An 18,835-nucleotide genomic window follows, 5' to 3' on the forward strand; every position below is an offset into this window, starting at 1 on the left:
TGCATCTGTCTTTGTTATTGTGACAATTCATCTATATTTCATTGCATTACATAGTATTTGTAAGGGTTTGTTTTAAATGTAACATTTTGTATGGTTCAACTATTTATGTCTTCTTTCATGACTTTCATTTTTGAGTCTCAATAATCTCTGCATTCAAGATTTTGTCAGCTTATTAATTGGTAAAAATTATATGAATAAACTTTTATAAATATAAATATGAATAAACTTTTATAAATATAAAGTGTAATTTATGAGTCGAGTTATTCAATAAGAAAAAAAAACCCTCATTTCAATGTTCAATATATATGAAATTCTACAAAATTAATTTCTTCTAATATTTTTACTTTTTGTGATTAAGTTTAAAATACTTTTCAATTACTAAATCTTAGTCCGAGCCAACCTATTGGCTCGACTAACTATTTAGAAAATATAATATGTTTATATTAAAAATTTTATATTTAAATAAAAATTCAAGACGAGTTGTCTAGAATTTGTGAAAATGCTGTCCACGACCTAGCACATATTGGACAATCCTATTGAACTAGGTAGGTAGTGTGAGCTTGCCTTGAAAGTGCTAATAAATCCAATTGAGTCAAGACTTAAGACTTCTTATTCAACTTTAGACCCAAATTGGGTAATCATATTAGACGGATAGTTTGATACTTAAATATATCTAATCACAATATATATAATTAAATGAGCAAACATAAAACCTTGGTTCTAAAACTCCATGCTTCCTCTTTTGTTAACTTTATGTTTAACTCTTCGGCCAACTTTTTCAAATGTTGTAAGGTTCCCACTGTCAGTATTATACCATTTTGATCTCCACTATTACATTATAATCATATTAAAAAAATAAAAAAATAGAAAAAAATCAGTCAAATGGCATGATAATTTCTTTTCAAAATTGTTCACTTTGATTCTTCATACATATTTAACTTATTTCAAGAAAGTATTGGAAAAAATTATGGCATACAAATATAATACTAACCTGAATATTGTAATGGGAATGGCTTGTTGAAGAAGGTTTTTAAGTGCAGGAAGCATGTCAAGGTCCTTATCAGCTTCATTGTATTTAAAATTAGTTCTAAAAAAATAAGAGTGACATATAATGAAAATTTTAAGGCTAGCAATTTTTGCAATTTTTACACGACATTCACCTCAATAAACAAGTAATTTATTTTATTTTCTTAAGAAATAGGTGACAATATAGAAAGAGAAAAATTGACCGCGAGTCTTAAAACTTGAATTTAAAATAATTTCTAAAAAGTATTTATATGAATATATTGGAAAAAAGTTCATCTTGTCTCAAATTTTAGGGGAAAACTTACGTGAAATAACCCTTCCATCTATATGACAAGTTGGTTCGAATCCCATGGAAAGCTTTTTGAACTTCTGAAAGAATAAAGTAAAATTGCACTCTTAATGGAAGACACATGTCTACTTCTGTGCTAACTATAAGAACCAATACTAAAAAATAAAGTTTTACGCTTTTGATATAACCAATAAAAGAAAAATAACACAAAATCAATTTTACTCAATTGATCAGTTAATTCAATTCTATAGGAACTTATGTTATATGTAGTTTCGAGTTGAAGTAAAATAAGAGGAATGTAAAGAACTAAATGAAAACATGTTTTCCCAAGTCCAAATCTAGCTCATTTTCAGCATTAGGAGGGCGAAAGACAACAAATAGCTTTTGTCAGGAGTAATTATGAGCATTGGTCTTGAAAGTAGCCAAACCGGCCTCGAACTCAAGGTTTTTGCATTTTGCGCTTCAAGTGGTTGCAGCATCAATGAGACACGACCTCCAAATGTGCTGGAAAAGGATGGCTCAAAAGCAAACATTGCTTTTGGTTGGAAAGTGGTGTTGGTAGGTTATGGATGCCGGGTAGTGTTTGGAATGGCCATGGGATGTGTTGTTTTCCAAACTGGTAAGGCAAAAAGGTTCGTGAATTTGGTTGAAGACCAACATGAGAAGAGGCGAAGAAGAAAGCCAAAATATAGCAATCGCATCAGTGGATGAAGAAGGATCTGGTTGGTGCAAATGAAGTTAAAGCATTTGTGCTGTGTCTTCATAATTTCTTGTTTAGTAGTCTATCAGAAAGTTTTTCCTATGGTGAAAAGTGAAGTTTTTCCTATGGTGAAAAGTTGCATTGGTATGTGTCTGTTTTTATGATTGTACCAATTCCTCTGTATTTCATTGCATTTCGTACTATTTGTAAGGGTTTAGTTCGAGTGTAACATCTTGTATGGTGCAACTATGTATGTCTTCTTTCTTGAATTTCAATTTTTAGTAAACATTATACTGCTCACCATAAAAAAAATACATGTAGAATTACAAAAGATTCAATTATTCAAGTTCGAGTTGCATTTATAAACACGTGACGATGAGAATTCATGATGTGTTATAAGCAAGAAGACTTTGTAATCTCATGAATGTTAATTATTTTACTTCTTTGGTAAAAAAAAGTAATCAATTTTATGAATGAAAAATATAGGGTAAAGAGGAAGTAGTTGTTAACCTTTTCGATTTAGTTGTTAACCTTTTCGAAAGTAAATATTTTAGTCACTCTCTTGTTAGTTGTTGTTAAATGAGTGACCAAAAGCTGATGTGGGCTTTTTTTATTAGTCTAATAACAAATTTAGGCCTCCAATGTTTACACATTCTATCAATTTGATCCTAGATATAAAAAAAATCAACAAATTTAGCCCTGAATGTTAACAAAACTTGTGATTTTAGTTCAAATTCTAAAAAATTTAATAAATTTAACCCTTAATATTTTCAAAAATTAGCAATGTAGTTCTAATTCTAAAAATTTTAATATATATATATATATTTTAAAAAATATTTTTAATCCTCTGTCTCACCCTTTGATTTTTTAGATGAGCAAAAATCAAAATATATCATTATGTCTTTTTGTTTTAAAGCTAAAAGAGATAAAAAAAATGAAAAGCTAAAATGACTTTTCGTTTGTAAAGTTAAAAAATGCTAAATAAATCATTATGTCTTTTTAATTTTAATTTTTTACTTGATTAAAAAAGAAATAATTAACGAAAGAAAAATAATTATTCCCAAATAAATTTATCAGGTTTTAGATTTAAATTATGAGGCTATATATATATATAAGTATACACATTTTATGAAATACAAGATTTTGCTAAAAGAAAAAGCATCCAATTTTAAGAATGAAAAATATAAATCCTTTCATTTTGAATTGCAACTTTATCCTGCCTAAATTCCTCAACCATGAACCACCCATCAGGGCAGCCTCAAAATGAACTTCCTTGGTCCACCGGATTCTGCGATTGTTGCTCTGACCTGAAAACTTGTAACCCTTTCTTCTTTCTTCAATATCAGTTGTGTCATTTTAAATATATGAATTAGTTTATCAATTAAATATATGGACATTTCAGGTTGCATTTCATACTGTTGCCCATGCATCACCTTTGGCCAGATTGCTGAGATTGTTGATAAAGGGTCGACTTGTAAGTTATTAATTTCTAAATTGAAATCTTATCATCTTAGGTTTGCAGACATATATATATTTAAAGAGATATTATGTAATTAATAATAATGTTGAAAAACACTGTTGGATGGTGCAGCATGTGGGGCAAGTGGGGCAGTATACACATTAATAATGTTCATCACCGGGTGTGGGTGCTTATATTCTTGCTGCTACCGATCCAAACTGAGAAAGCAGTATAACTTGAAAGGAGGCCATTGTGGCGATTGCATGCGTCATTTCTGCTGCGAGCCTTGTGCTTTGACACAAGAGTATCGTGAGCTCCAGAACCGTGGATTCGACATGTCTATCGGTATGTCTACATACCAATATTATACCCCTTTTAATTATTCTTAATATAACTTCAAGTATATTAATTGAGTAGCTGTAAACAAATATCTCCGAATAAATATGTTAGTAATGATGAGATAAATTATTGTTTGAGGTCATTAATTTTGTGGGGGTATATTTATATATGCAGGTTGGCATGCAAATGTGGGAAGAACCCAGGGCTGGCAATGGCTCCAGCGGTAGAAAAAGGCATGAGCAAATAGATGATGATGATGATCGCTGCATTAATATCGTCTTTATATGTAACACTTAATTCCTTTGCTTTCCATAATTGGTGCCAATTGGATTTCAAGTTATGTATGTTTGTGATTGTCAAAATGTGACTCTGTTAAATAGTAAATAGCATTTTTTAAAAGGGTTCATATATATCGTGATACCTAAAGTTGGCAACTTCTACTTAGTATCAAAATCGGTACATAAACTTGAAAATTGTAAGTCAACTTGGTATTTTTATAAGTATGATGATGTTGGTGTAGTGTGAGGAAGAAGACTTGAATGGGTTTGATTATTTTTAATAATACAGGAATTTACGTATTATAAGTAAATAGACACTCAGATTCTTTATGTATTATAAGGAAGAAGACTAAGTCAATCTACTTTGTAATCTCATCAATCTTAATTTTCTCAATTGTTCAGGGAGTTCAAATGAAATACAAAATTTTGGTAAAAAAATGTATCCAATTTTGTGAATGAAAAATATATGGTAAAAAAGATTTGGTATCAATACTTCGGCGCGGGTATCAATACTCGATACATTGCTTTTGGTTGGAAAGTAGTGTTTGGAATGGCCATGGGATGTGTTGTTTTCCAAACCGGTAAGGCGAAAAGGTTTGTGAATTTGGTTGAAGACCAACATGAGAAGAGGCGAAGAAGAAAACCAAAATATAGCAATCGCATCAATGGATGAAGAAGGATGTTGACACCATTTTTTTGAATGAAAACGGGGTCGACTTGGATTTTAAAAAAAATGAAAACGGGAGTCGCCACCAATCCTTTTTTGACGAGGTGTGATCGGGTCACCTCAAAAAGTGGTTGTTTTTAATAAATGATTTAATTTTATTAAAACAACGATTTTGGTCTACGAAATTCAGAAAAATGAGTTCGGGAGTCGGTTACGCACGAGGAAGGATTAGCACCCTCGATACGCCCAAAATTGGTACCTAGTTGATTAATTAGTGTCTTAGTGTCGAAAATTAAAAATTTGAAGAGTTTAAAAAAAAATACGATCCTTAAAAGAAAATCTGATATCGCGAATTGAAACATAAGATTCTCTCGTTCCGAAGGAATATCACATCCAGCACGTTAGGACACGATACTCTAAACCATCGAAACCAAGATCACCTTATAGTTTAATGAAACCATACTTTGAAGCTTTAAGAGGATATTTGGCTATTTAGTCAAACGAGAAATCGAAACCCAGCACGTTAGGGCACGTTTTCTCGAGTTTCCAAACGCGAAATATTGCCTTATTTAGAAAAATTTTCCTTTTGGTGTTTAGTGTCAATGCTTGACAAAACAATAACGAGTACGACAAGGTGAGCAAAGTAAGGTGAGTAACAACAATGCAATAGGCAAAATGAAATGACGAGGCGATTACATAAACAAAGCATACAAATAAATAAATAGAACTAACATTTAAAAAAAAACACAAGTGTACACGAATAAATAAACAAACACCAAATAACAATGATGACAATAAATACAATTATGTAAAAATGTATATGCATGTATAATTTTAAACCATAAAATAAGAAATGCATATAAATTATAGAATATGAAAACATAGATAAATATATACATATATGTGTAAAAAATAATATTATAAAAAAGGGTACGTATGCATGTATATAAAAAAATAAATGTATTAACAATGAATATAATAAGGGTAAGGAAACAAGTATATACACAATATATATGTAACGTGGTACTAAGGACATATGTATATACAATACGGTATTTAAAATAATATTTACGTAATACAAAATATAATATTAAAAGGTATATGTACATACGTAATATATAAATACATATATAATATAATGTTAAAATATTTATATAATACTAAAATATTTAGGTAATATATGCGTATATTGAAAACTAGTAATAATGTTACCGAGGTATATACAAATATATCAAGTATATATATACGTATTATAAATATATAAATATATAACAAAGCATAAACTAATAAAAATAATAAGAATAATAATAATGATTACATTGGAATATAAAAGAAACAAACATAACATTAATAAAATATTAAAATAAAGTGAAATAAAAATATTAAATATGAGAATATGTATAGGTATACACGTACATAATAAAAATATATACTAATACATAATAATAATAATGGTAATATAAAAATAACAAGGTATTTAATAAAGATATAAAAATCAACAAAAAAAGGACTAAAATTGAATTAAAAACAAAGTTGTGGGGCCAATTTGAAATGAAAACAAAGAAAAGGGACTTAATTGTACGCGCGTGAAACGTTGGGGGACCGAAACAACAATTATTCCTTTCCTTTAAAACGCAGCACATTGGCGGGGACTAAATCGAAAAGCGCGAGAAATTATAGGGCCAAATTGAAAACCATAAAAAACTTAATTGTGAAGCATCAGAAAAGCGGAAGGACTGCGCGCATAAATATCCCATTCAAATGAAAACACGCGGATCCTCTAGCGGGTCGGGTCGAATGGGTCGGGCATGGCCAAAACGACGTCGTTTTGGGCTTAAGTGTAGCCCCAAAACGACGTCGTTTTGGAGGGCTATATAAGGCCTAAACTAACCAAAAAAAATCATTTGGGGAGAGGGAAAGAAAAAAAAAAAAAAAGAGAGAGGGGGAAGCTCGCCGGCGCCGGCGCCGGCCACCGCACGCGGTGGCCGGAAAAGGTAAAAAAATATTTTTTTTATTTTTTTTGTTATTTCCTTTTTTATAAACTTATACTATGTGAAAATATATAATAGATGAGTTTTTGAACAATAAAATAAAAAAACCTTAGATCTGGCTGCCCTTTTCTGTTTCGGATGTTTTTCTTTCTTGAATCTACTTTTTTTTTGTATTCTAAGTAGTATTACAACTGAAAAGAATGAAAGGAAAAAAAAAATCCCCTTTGTGTCGTTCTTGATCTTGGCTTTTTAAAGCCGATTCATTTCTCTTGTTTTTGTTTCTGTTTTGTTTATTTTTTGCCCCATTCCTCGCATGCTTCCTTTTGCTGTTGTTTCTGTTCTTGTTGCAGGTGGTGGCCGACAGTGGTGGGGTGTCAGACGGTATGGGCGTGGTGGCCAAGGCGCTTGGGCGGTGGCAGCTGCAAAGCATGAGGCTAGGGTTTTTTGTTTGGCTGAAACTAGTATAGTTTTGGGCCATTCGGGCCTCATTTGGATTGGGTCTGTTTTTTTGGGTTAATTTTGTTGTAATGGTCTGTTAACTCTTTATTGGTCTTGGTCTATTTGGGTTTTATGGTCTGGGCCCGGGCAAAATTTGGGTCTTACAGCTGCCCCTCTTTGCTCGTTGTCGTGTAACGAAAACAGAGCAAAGACCAAGAAAGACCAAATTTGCCCGGGCTTACCGAGCCTTGGCTTCTTTTGGTGCTTTTCTTCTTCAAGTAGCCTCGTTCTGTTCTACTGTGTCTCGTTGCTTCAATCCACTTCACTGCGCTCCAGAGAAACATGACTTAAATCTATTTTGCTGCAACTCCATGGGGATGAGATTTGTTGTTTTTAGTCTGCTCCACTACTGCTTAGGGGAATAAGATCTGTAATCCTCAATCTATTCCACTGCCAAATACAGGGACAAGATCTGCTTTCTTCGATCTACTTCACGCCAATACGTGAAGACAAGATCTATTTTCTGCGATCTACTTCGCCACCAATATGGGAAGACAAGATCGGCATCTTCGATCCACTTCCTACCAATATAGGAAGATAGGATCTGATATCTTCGATCTACTTCATGCCAATACATGAAGACAAAATCTGCTTTCTTCGATCTACTTCGCCACCAATATGGGAAGACAAGATCTGCATCTTCGGTCCACTTCCTACCAATATAGGAAGATAGGATCTGATATCTTCGATCTACTTCATGCCAATACATGAAGACAAGATCTGCTTTCTGCGATCTGCTTCGCCGTAAATGGGAAGACAAAATCTGCATCTTCGGTCCACTTCCTACCAATATAGGAAGATAGGATCTGATATCTTCGATCTACTTCATGCCAATACATGAAGACAAGATCTGCTTTCTGCGATCTGCTTCGCCACAATATAGGAAGACAAGATCTGCATCTTCGTCCACTTCCTACCAATATAGGAAGATAGGATCTGATATCTTCGATCTACTTCATACCAATACATGAAGACAAGATCTGCTTTAATGACTTCAATCTATCCCACTGTAACTTCAGGGTATAGGATTAGTCTCTTGATCTGTTCTCTGGGAACATGACCTGCAAATCCATTTCATGGACCTATTTATGCTAGTGTTTAGGATGACATGATCAGAATGAATCAAATGCTCCTAACTAGATGTGTATGTATTATATTTGTAGAACGTCATGAGAATGATCCATTTTTAATGCTTAGGTTGTCATTCCTCATTGTTCATCAAGGTTCTATCACTGATGTCTTCTTGTTCAGCCAGTACTTGACAGAAGACCTAAAGAAATAGATGCAATTTGAACTATTCTTCCTCCAATGTTTCCAACCCTTAGGTTTGGTTAGTTCTAAACAATAGTCCTGTTTCAGGTCCTCGTATTATTTAGAAACTTTCAGAGTAATATGCAGACTCCTTCTGTATGTGTATTGTCAGTCCATTAATCGTTATCTCAATGAAAAATGCTTGAAAAAGATTATCAAAATGGACAAAATGAAATTTTGTTGAGAGCAAATCTCTAAACAAATAGATCAAGATAGCAAATTTTGCTGAGATACGAGATGAATAAGATGAAAAAGATTATCACAATGAATAAGATGGAACTTTATTGAGAGCAGAGCTTTAAACAAATAGCAAATTTTGCTAAGATGTAAATAAAATAAAAAAAACAGGTGCTCCAGATATCGCAGCATGAGCTTCTCTGCACAAACTCTGTGTTTAGAAGTCCTAAAAGACTTTGTTGATGCCCCAAGATGTAGCATCTCTCCTTCTTGTTAATTCGGAGAAGACAAAACTACTCTATGCCTCATCTTTGATCGAAAATTTGAATTGCCCATTCCTGGGTTTTCAATTCAAAGCCCCTTTGGTCTCAAGGTGCCCTTCGCGGGTTTTCGCCTTGGTCTCTCCCTTTTCCTTTTTTTCTTTTTTTTTTTTTTTTTTTTTTTTTTAGGCAAAGTACCTCTTCACTGAATCCGAATTCACAGGATTGGGCAAGCTTTTGCCATCCATCCCAGTTAAAATTAATGCCCCTCCTGAAAAGGCCTTTTTTACTACATAAGGTCCCTCCCAGTTTGGCATCCACTTTCCTCTGAAGTCCTTTTGTATGGGAAGGATCTTCTTCAGTACCAAATCCCCTTCATGGAAGTTTCTAGGACGAACTTTCTTATTGTAAGCTCGCATCATTCGTTTCTGGTACATTTGACCATGACGGATAGCTCTTAACCTCCTTTCTTCAATCAAGTTCAGCTGATCATATCGGGCTTGGACCCATTCTGCTTCGTCTAACTTTAGTTCTGAAAAAACTCGGAGAGAGGGAATTTCAACCTCAATTGGTAGCACTGCCTCCATCCCATAAACCAAAGAGAATGGTGTTGCCCCGGTAGAAGTCCTGACGGATGTTCGATAAGCATAGAGGGCGAACGGCAACTTCTCGTGCCAATCTCTATAGGTCTCAGTCATTTTCCCCACAATCTTTTTGATATTTTTATTGGCTGCCTCCACCGCACCATTCATCTTCGGACGATATGGCGATGAGTTGTGGTGCTTGATCTTGAATTGATTACAAACCTCTGCTATCGTGCTATTATTCAAATTTAATGCGTTGTCTGATATGATCCTTTCAGGCATTCCATACCGACATATGATTTCCTTCTTTAAAAACTTGCTGACAGCTGTCTTTGTGACGTTGGCGTAAGAAGTAGCCTCTACCCACTTAGTAAAGTAGTCAATCACTACAAAAATGAAACGATGTCCGTTTGAAGCCTTTGGCGATATCGGCCCAATGACGTCCATGCCCCACATGGAGAAAGGCCATGGGGAAGTCATGACGTGAAGAGGTGATGGAGGCACATGAATTTTGTCTCCGTAAATCTGGCATTTATGGCACTTCTTAGCATACTTGATGCAGTCTCCTTCCATGGTAGACCAATAATATCCAAATCTCATGATCTGTCTGGCCATTGTGAAACCGTTAGCGTGTGTTCCACAAATACCATCATGGACTTCTTCCAAGATCTGCTTGGCCTCCACAGCGTCTACACATCTTAACAGCACCTGATCTTTTCCTCTTTTGTACAGGATTTCCCCATCTAAGACGTAACCACTGGCCAGCCTCCTCAACATTCTTTTGTCATTCTCAGTTGCTTGGTTTGGGTATTCACAATTTTTCACGTATCGCAATATGTCCTGATACCAAGGGTTGTCGTCCTTTTCTTCTTCCTCGTCAATATTACAACAGTGGGCTGGAGCATCATAAACGCTCATTTGGATAGGCTTCACATCCTCTGGTCTATTTACTTTGATCATGGAAGCCAATGTAGCTAAAGCATCGGCCATCTGATTCTCGTCTCGTGGGAGATAACAAAAAGTGATGTCGTCAAACTCCTCAATCAATTCTAGGACCATCCTTCGGTAACTAATCAACTTAGGGTCTCTTGTTTCCCATTCGCCTTTGAGCTGATAAATTACCAATGCTGAATCCCCATATACCTCAAGTACCTTGATTTTGCGTTCCATAGCCGCGCGGATTCCCATGATACATGCTTCATATTCCGCCATGTTATTTGTGCAATCAAAATCTAGTTTACTGGTGAAAGGATAATGATCACCGTTTGGAGACACCAAGACTGCCCCAATCCCGTTGCCCATGGCATTTGAGGCTCCGTCAAAATTTAATTTCCAAGTATTGCCTTCTTGTGTGCCCGTTTCAGTAGTTGCCACATACATCAGATCCTCATTTGGGAAGTCAAAGTTCAAAGGCTCATAATCGTCCAGGGCTCTACTTGCTAGGAAATCTGCTATCGCGCTCCCTTTTACAGCCTTTTGATTCACATAGGTTATGTCGAATTCAGATAGTAGAATTTGCCATCGGGCCATCCTTCCGTTTAGAGCAGTTGACTCCATCATGTATTTCAGAGGGTCTAACTTTGAGATTAACCAAGTCGTATGGTACAACATGTATTGTCTCAATCTCCGAGTAGTCCAAACCAATGCGCAACATAATTTTTCAATTGGCGAATATCTCGTTTCGCATTCAGTGAACTTCTTACTGAGATAATAGATCGCTCTTTCTTTTCGTCCTGACTCATCATGTTGGCCGAGCACGCACCCCATGGAATTCTCAAATACTGCCAAGTATAGTATTAGTGGTTTGTCAGGGCAAGGTGGCATCAGTACTGGGGCGTTGGACAAGTAATGTTTAACTCTTTCGAAAGTTTCCTGGCACTCCTCATCCCATACACCTGGATTGTGTTTCCTAAGAAGGCGGAATATGGGGTCACATTTCTCAGTTAATTGTGAAATGAATCGAGCGATGTAATTCAGTCTTCCTAGGAAACCCCGAACTTCTTTTTGAGTACTTGGCGGAGGTAATTCTTGTATGGCCTTAACTTTGTCTGGGTCAATTTCGATTCCCTTTTCGCTGACTAAGAATCCTAGCAGTTTTCCTGATCTAGCCCCGAAAGTACACTTGGCTGGGTTAAGTTTTAGCTGGAACTTCCTTAACCTCAGAAACAGTTTTCTCAGAACTTGCACGTGTTCCCTTTCTGTTCTGGATTTTGCGATCATGTCATCAACATAAACTTCTATCTCTTTATGCATCATATCATGGAATAATGCTACCATGGCTCTCTGATACGTTGCTCCCGCATTTTTCAATCCAAAAGGCATCACTTTATAACAAAACGTCCCCCACATCGTTATGAATGTGGTCTTCTCCCTGTCTTCAGAAAGCATCTTAATTTGGTTGTACCCGGAGAAACCATCCATGAAAGAGAACAGTGAGTATCCGGCCGTGTTGTCTACCAAGGTATCGATATGAGGCAGTGGGAAATTATCTTTTGGGCTGGCTTTGTTCAAGTCTCTGTAGTCCACACACATTCGCACCTTCCCATCTTTCTTAGGAACAGGGACTATATTGGCTACCCATTCTGAGTACTTGACCACCTGTAAGAAACCAGCATCAAATTGCTTCTTGACTTCTTCCTTTATTTTTAGCAAGACATCAGGCCTCATCCTTCGAAGCTTTTGTTGGACTGGTTTGCATTCCTCCTTTATAGGCAATCGGTGCACCACGATATCAGTACTTAAACCTGGCATATCTTGGTAGGACCATGCGAAGACATCTTTAAACTCTTGAAGCAACTCAACAAGGTCTCGCCTTGTTTCCTTGGCAATGCAAGCGCCAACTTTTACCTCTCTGCCCTCTTCTAAGATCACGACTTCTACTGATTCCTTATAGGGTAGAATTTGTTTTTCCTCTTCTTCCATCATTCTTAACAAATCCGGAGATAAAACGCTGTCTTGGTCACCTTCAAAATCTTGAGGATTATCTATACTCATGTCTTGCTCAAATAGAGACTCTGAATTAGTAACAGAGTCGCTCATCTCGTTGATATCTGAAGACCTGTTATTGGAACAAATGGAGGCCCAAATAAAAGAATCTAAGAATACTTGTATGCATACTATGATTATAAAGGGAATGAAAAGAATGAAAGAATATTTGCTCAAGATGAAACTGAATGATAAGTTTTCACTGAAATTAGATTTTGGACATGTGCCTTTTACAAAAGATTCTTATCGCCCCCAGGCTTAGGGCAACAAGTGTTCTGAATATTACTCTAAATTAGTTCTAAATGTTACAGGGATCTCTTCTGCAGTCCAGTTATTCAAAACACTTCCAGGTTCGCAAGGACGAATGCCCGATAAATTCCTTTCCACCCTTTCTTCCGCGGATATGGCATTGATGTCCAACCTCTCAATCCTTCCTTCTGTAACCTCATCCTTCTCTTCAGGGTAGACAATTCCCCTTGAAACAAAAGTCTTAGATATATGGGGAAAGGTCATCGGTCCCCACTTGACTTCTATCCCGCCCAAATGTGCTCTTCTCTTTTCTTGCTTTCTCTCCATCTCTTTCCTCCTTTCCATCACATTAGGCTTATATCCCAAACCATAACGGTCCTGTTTGTTAACCAGGATCGGTACTCCAACCCTTCCCTGGAGGTATTTTCCCAATCCTCTTCCAGGCAATGCTCCCTTTCCCATCGTTAGCTGTAAGCTCATTGACGTAGCTTTGGATATTTTAGGCTCTGGGATTTTGCTCATCTCGATGACAAATGTGGCATTTACGAATTCCAATGACCGGAATGAGCATTCTATCGCTTCACTATCAGCCTCTATGTATGGCATTTCTTCGGTGACTGATGCAATGATGTCTTCTTCTGCATCTATAGTCACCAATCGACCCTCCATCACCAATTTTAACTTTTGGTGAAGTGACGATGGTACAGCTCCTGCAGAATGGATCCAAGGCCTCCCCAATAGGCAATTGTAAGATGGTTTAATATCCATTACCAAAAAATCCACCTCGTATGTATTTGGACCAATCAATAGAGGTATCTCGATTCTTCCCATCACTTTCCTCTGAGTGCCATCAAATGCTCTCACTATATTTTGGCATGATTTCATGTGAGAACTATCCACAGGTAGCCTGTTTAATGTGGACAGGGGTAAAACATTCAGGGCCGATCCATTGTCCACGAGTACTGCCGGTAGTATACACCCCTTGCAACGGGCAGTGATGTGCAAGGCCTTGGTAGATCCCATACCACCTGGCGGGATCTCATCATCGTTGAAGAAGATGAAATTATCGGCATTTATATTGTTAACCAGGCGATCCAATTTGTTCACTGAGATATCTTTAGCGACATAGGTCTCGTTTAGCACTTTTACCAACGCATTACGATGTATCTCTGAACTTAGAAGTAACTCGAGCACTGAGATGCGAGCGGGTTGCTTATGCAATTGTTCCACCACGCTATACTCGCTATGCTTCAAGAATTTTAGGAATTCTCTAGCCTCATTTTCGGTCACCGGTGTGTTAATTTGCGGTTCAATTCCGGTCGTTTTCGTTTTATTTTGTTCAACCGCCAAGGCTTTTCCTTTTATAGGTTCCCTTTTTGCATTTCCCAGGTCGTAACGTTTTCCACTACGCGTATAGAAACCTGCGTCATTAGCCTCTTCTGAAGCATTTATCGGATTCTCCTCTCCCGTGATCATCACATTGCAGTCGTAATTCCAAGGGACCTTTTTGCTATCCTTGTAAGGAAAGGCTACAGGTTTTTGGATTATGACCCTTGGCGCCCGTTGTATTCCAGATCCTGTACTCGTTGGCCTTGAAATAATCACCACTGGGTGATTTGGGGCCTTTCCCGTAGGCCCCTCCTCCGAGGCGTAAACTTCTCCATTTTCAAGTCCTTTGATCTCTTCATAAAATTCTAGCTCTTTGTTGTTCATCAGATTTTGCACCATGGCCTTGAATTCAGTGCAGTTTTGAATGTCATGGTCTTCTTCAGCATGAAACTCGCAGTACGTCTTTGTTCCTTCGGGCCTTTCTTTTGAACCTTGTTTGATGAGACCTCCTTCTATCATTTGTCTCCAGACCCAACTCAATGGGGTTTTTATCTCTGCAATGTCGGTTTTGATTCTCTTTTTCTCACCTTCGATTATTGCGTTTACCCCTTTATCAGCATGGTTGGGTAACGGATTTGCTGCTACGTTGGGTCCTAATGGGTCGTCAAACTTCACAATCCCCATCTTAATAAACCTTTCCACTGCCTTTTTAAACCCAGTACAGTTCTCAATCGAGTGTCCTGGTATCCCTGCATGGTATTCACATTGGGCATTCGTGTCATACCATTTGGGATATGGAGGTTGCATGGGCTCGAGATAAAATGGGGATACTATGTGTGCATCAAATAACTTCTGATACAGTTCCCCATATGTTATTGGAATAGGCGTGAACTGAAGTCTCTCTGTGTTAGTCCTTGTGTTGGGCCTTGTGTTGGGTTCCTGCCTCGAGGGGGCTTGGTGACTAGTGGTTATCATTTTTGGAGGGCCAACAGTAATCGGTTTTGAATGGCTCTTGCTATATGTGCTTATGTTGTTTACTTCGCCCTCCTTTTTCCTTGGGGCTGGTCTTTTGAAGCTTTCTCCCGTGTCGATTTTACCGCTCCTTACCGCGTTCTCAATCATTTCACCGGACATTACCATATCCGAGAAGCTCTTGGTAGCACTCCCCAACATGTGGTTGATGAACGGGGCTTTCAAAGTGTTGATAAACAACATGGTGACCTCTTTTTCCAAAAGGGGTGGCTGGACTTGTGTTGCCACTTCTCTCCATCGTTGGGCGTACTGCCTGAAATTCTCGCTAGGCTTTTTCTCCATGTTTTGTAACGTAATTCGATCGGGTGTTATATCCGTTACATGACTGTATTGCTTCATAAAAGCTTGCGCCAAGTCTCTCCATGAACTAACTTTAGCACGACTCAGTTGGTTGTACCATTTGGCTGCAGATCCGATCAAACTGTCCTGGAAGCAGTGGATTAACAGCTGATCATTGTTGACGTATCCTGTCATTCTTCGACAGAACATAGTTATATGAGCTTCAGGACAACTAGTCCCATTATATTTTTCGAATTCCGGCATTTTGAACTTAGGTGGGAGTACTAAATCAGGGACCAGACTCAGATCCTTGGCGTCAACCCCGCGATGATAGTCGATGTTCTCCATGACTCTAAATTTTTCCTCTAACCATCTACATCGGTCCTCCAGCTGTTTTGGCAGGTTCATTCTTGTTTTTTCTATTTCTACCACGTCATCGAGGTCCGGGACCACAGGATTAGTGGGATTATCCCCGGGATTAGAACCCGAGCCCATTTGAAAATGCACTGGTACCGAGGCACTAGCCAGACACTGAGGTCTAATGGTAACCGGTATCCTCTGTGGGTACACCTCTGGTTGTGCTTGGATGTTAGTTGGGGTAAAACCTGGAGGATAAACAGGGTCATCGTGATCCTCCCCAGCATCAACCACGGGGTCTTTTCCTTTGTTATTCCCTCCCGCCAATAACTGCTTTAATTGATTCATCACAGTGTTCTGGGATTCTAACATGTCCTGCTGGATTTTTTCCAGTCGTTCATGCATCTGATCTTGCATCTCTCGTTGCAACTGTTCCAATCTTTCCATCCTTTGATCCATTACTTTTGTTTGGCGACGAGTACCGTAGTGATATTTGATTAGATTTTTGTTGGTTTCCAGGGTAACTGTCATAATTTAATTTTATTAGGGTCATTTTATGAAACTTACTGCATATGATGTAATGCAAATGTATGAAATGAATGCAAAAAGAGGCATTGATTCGAATTCAATTTCATTAGAAAACTCAACTAGAAAGCAAATTTCTTTACATAAAATAAATTACATATACGACTTCGCCTTTATACCCAAGGCCTTAACCTTCCTAAGAAGCCAAGCTAAATCTCGACCTCGGCTTGATTCTGACTCATATTTTAAACTCAATACATCGGCCTGAACTGCTAATGTTTGCAGATGATCAGCCACTTCCCGCACTTGAGTCACAGCTTCGCCCATAACGTAATCTCTGTCTCTAATCTGCCTTTGAGAATGATGGAATTGCTCTTGCCATTGATCATTACTCCTCTCAAGAAGCTCCATTCGTAGCTCAGAATTGTGTAATGCGTCCTCAAGCTCCTCTACCTTTTCCTTCAGTTCTTCGATCTTATTTAAGCTTGCTCTTAATTCGATCATGGAGTTGCGACTACGGCACGAGTGAAGTGACTTTTCTAACTCTGTCACCTTGGCTTTTAATCCTGCCTTTTCATTTCGGCACTCTAACAAACTCCTTTCCAAAGCATTTCCTCGAGCTCGAGCATCTTGAAATTTCTTTTCCCACTGATCGGCCCTATTCTTTTCCTCATTGATCTCTTGTCGCCACTGCTCTGACGTTTTGCCTAGACCGACAGTTCTCATCGACAATCGCAGCTTCTTGTAATCTGTTTTTAGACTATCCAGATCCTCTTCAGCTTTGTTCTTTCCCTTCCTTAATTTCTCGGCTTCTAGCTTGTGGATATCGATGTCTAATCCCAAATGCACTCTTTCTTCTTCTAACTGTTCTATCCTCTTTCCCAACTCAGAATTTCTTTTCTCAAAGTCTCGTTTGATGATCTCTAATTCTGACGGAACTACTTGTAGATGCTCCTCTATAGACTGAACGCAGTCTTCCCTCGGCTTAGGGATGTTGTCATTGACTCTTTTACTCCACCACCCATAATATTCTGAAGTTGCCATCGCTCCTATGGTAAATCTTTTCATTCGGTGAACCTGTTTCCAAGCGTTAGATATTTCTCGAGTTTTTCTCTTGTAGTTTTCATCCTTATAAGAAAACTCACATTGAGCCAACCCTTGTGTTGCTGGTATGAACTGTCTCGATCTATATTGTCTTAATACGAGTAAAGGGGCATAACCGATAGCTCCCCAAATTCCGAGTAAAGGGACCCAGTCGAAATTACCACATCGATACAGGATCTCGTCGGGTACCATCCAAGGAGCTTTCCATTCAACGTCATCCTCCTGAAGATTTTGGAGAATCATCATCCATTTCTCTTCCGTGATGTCGTCTCGTCTTGGTGTAGCAACTTGTTCCTTCAACGGGGAATAACCTTCTGAGAAGACTCGATAAGAGACATTTTCCACCTTCCAAAAGTGACTATGGAACCACACCAATAGTAGCTGTGCGCATCCGATGAACCTTCCCTCTCCTGCTCTTCGACGTGCGCTTAGAGATCTGAAAGTTTCTGCCAAGATTGCCGGGATGGGCGTGACTCCCTTACTAAGCCGATCGAGCAAATCAGAGACGGCCTCATCTACGTGCCCTAAAGCCCTAGGGAAAATTACCAAACCATAGATACCTAGAGCGAAGACATCCACTCTTTTCTTCACATCAGGGTGTGCCAATACTAAATCTCGCAAGCTTTTCCAAGGAACGCATTTACTGTCTCCTTTCTGTTGGATCCGGGCAGCGACCCACTGTTCGCTCATCCCTGTAATGCTCATCAATTTTTTTAATAATGTCGGGACACTAGCAGCTCTAGAATAGGCTTTGTCCATTTGAATCTTTGGACACCGAAGCAAGGTCGTATATTCTTCCACGGTGGGCACCAAGTCCACTTTTCCAAAAGTGAAACAACTGTAAGCAGGATTCCAAAACTGGGCTAGGGCTCGGAATAAATGCTTGTCCACTTTGACACCAAGTAGGTGAGGCAAATCCCCGTAATCACAGTAAAACATCTGCTTGGTCCCGTCGTCCCATTGATCCCATATTTCCTTCATTTCTCGCAGATCATTTTGGACTACGCTGATGCGGGTGAAGTCCCATAACTCTGATACGTACCCTTCTGCAAGACTATCGCCTTTCTCTCTCCACATCGTCTCAGCCCATAATCGTACAGCTGCATTGTCTTCTACTTTATCAAGAAACCTCTTTTCCATGATAAGCTTTCTATCTATACTGAACGTGAATCGACACCTCTTTTGAAATGAAAATGCCATGCAATCACAAACAAAGCAAATTAGATCTAGGATGTAAAGCATCTATTCGGTAAGCACTAGGGTCTAGAATAGCTCTATCTCGGCGGGTTCTTATGGCTCGCTATGTGTGGTTTGGTTCTAAAGTGAGGGTACCTGAACCAGCAGATTCCTCGATCCTCACCCATTATAGGCTCATATGGACCGAGTTCAGTTCAGG

At 38.1% G+C, this 18,835-nt stretch overlaps 1 long non-coding RNA gene and 1 pseudogene across 1 annotated transcript; both read left to right on the forward strand.

Annotated features, from left to right (window-relative positions):
* The first annotated feature begins 3,213 nt into the window (after positions 1-3,213).
* LOC107961180 (protein PLANT CADMIUM RESISTANCE 3-like) lies at positions 3,214-4,337 on the forward strand (annotated as a pseudogene).
* Positions 4,338-6,710: 2,373 nt separating this feature from the next.
* Positions 6,711-7,554, forward strand: LOC121217009 (uncharacterized). The gene is made up of 2 exons (XR_005913203.1): positions 6,711-6,752; positions 7,100-7,554. It is a non-coding gene; the product is annotated as an uncharacterized lncRNA (long non-coding RNA).
* Positions 7,555-18,835: the final 11,281 nt, after the last annotated feature.

Source organism: Gossypium hirsutum, chromosome D05, assembly GCF_007990345.1.
Source record: "Gossypium hirsutum isolate 1008001.06 chromosome D05, Gossypium_hirsutum_v2.1, whole genome shotgun sequence".
Classification (NCBI taxonomy): Eukaryota; Viridiplantae; Streptophyta; class Magnoliopsida; order Malvales; family Malvaceae; genus Gossypium; species Gossypium hirsutum.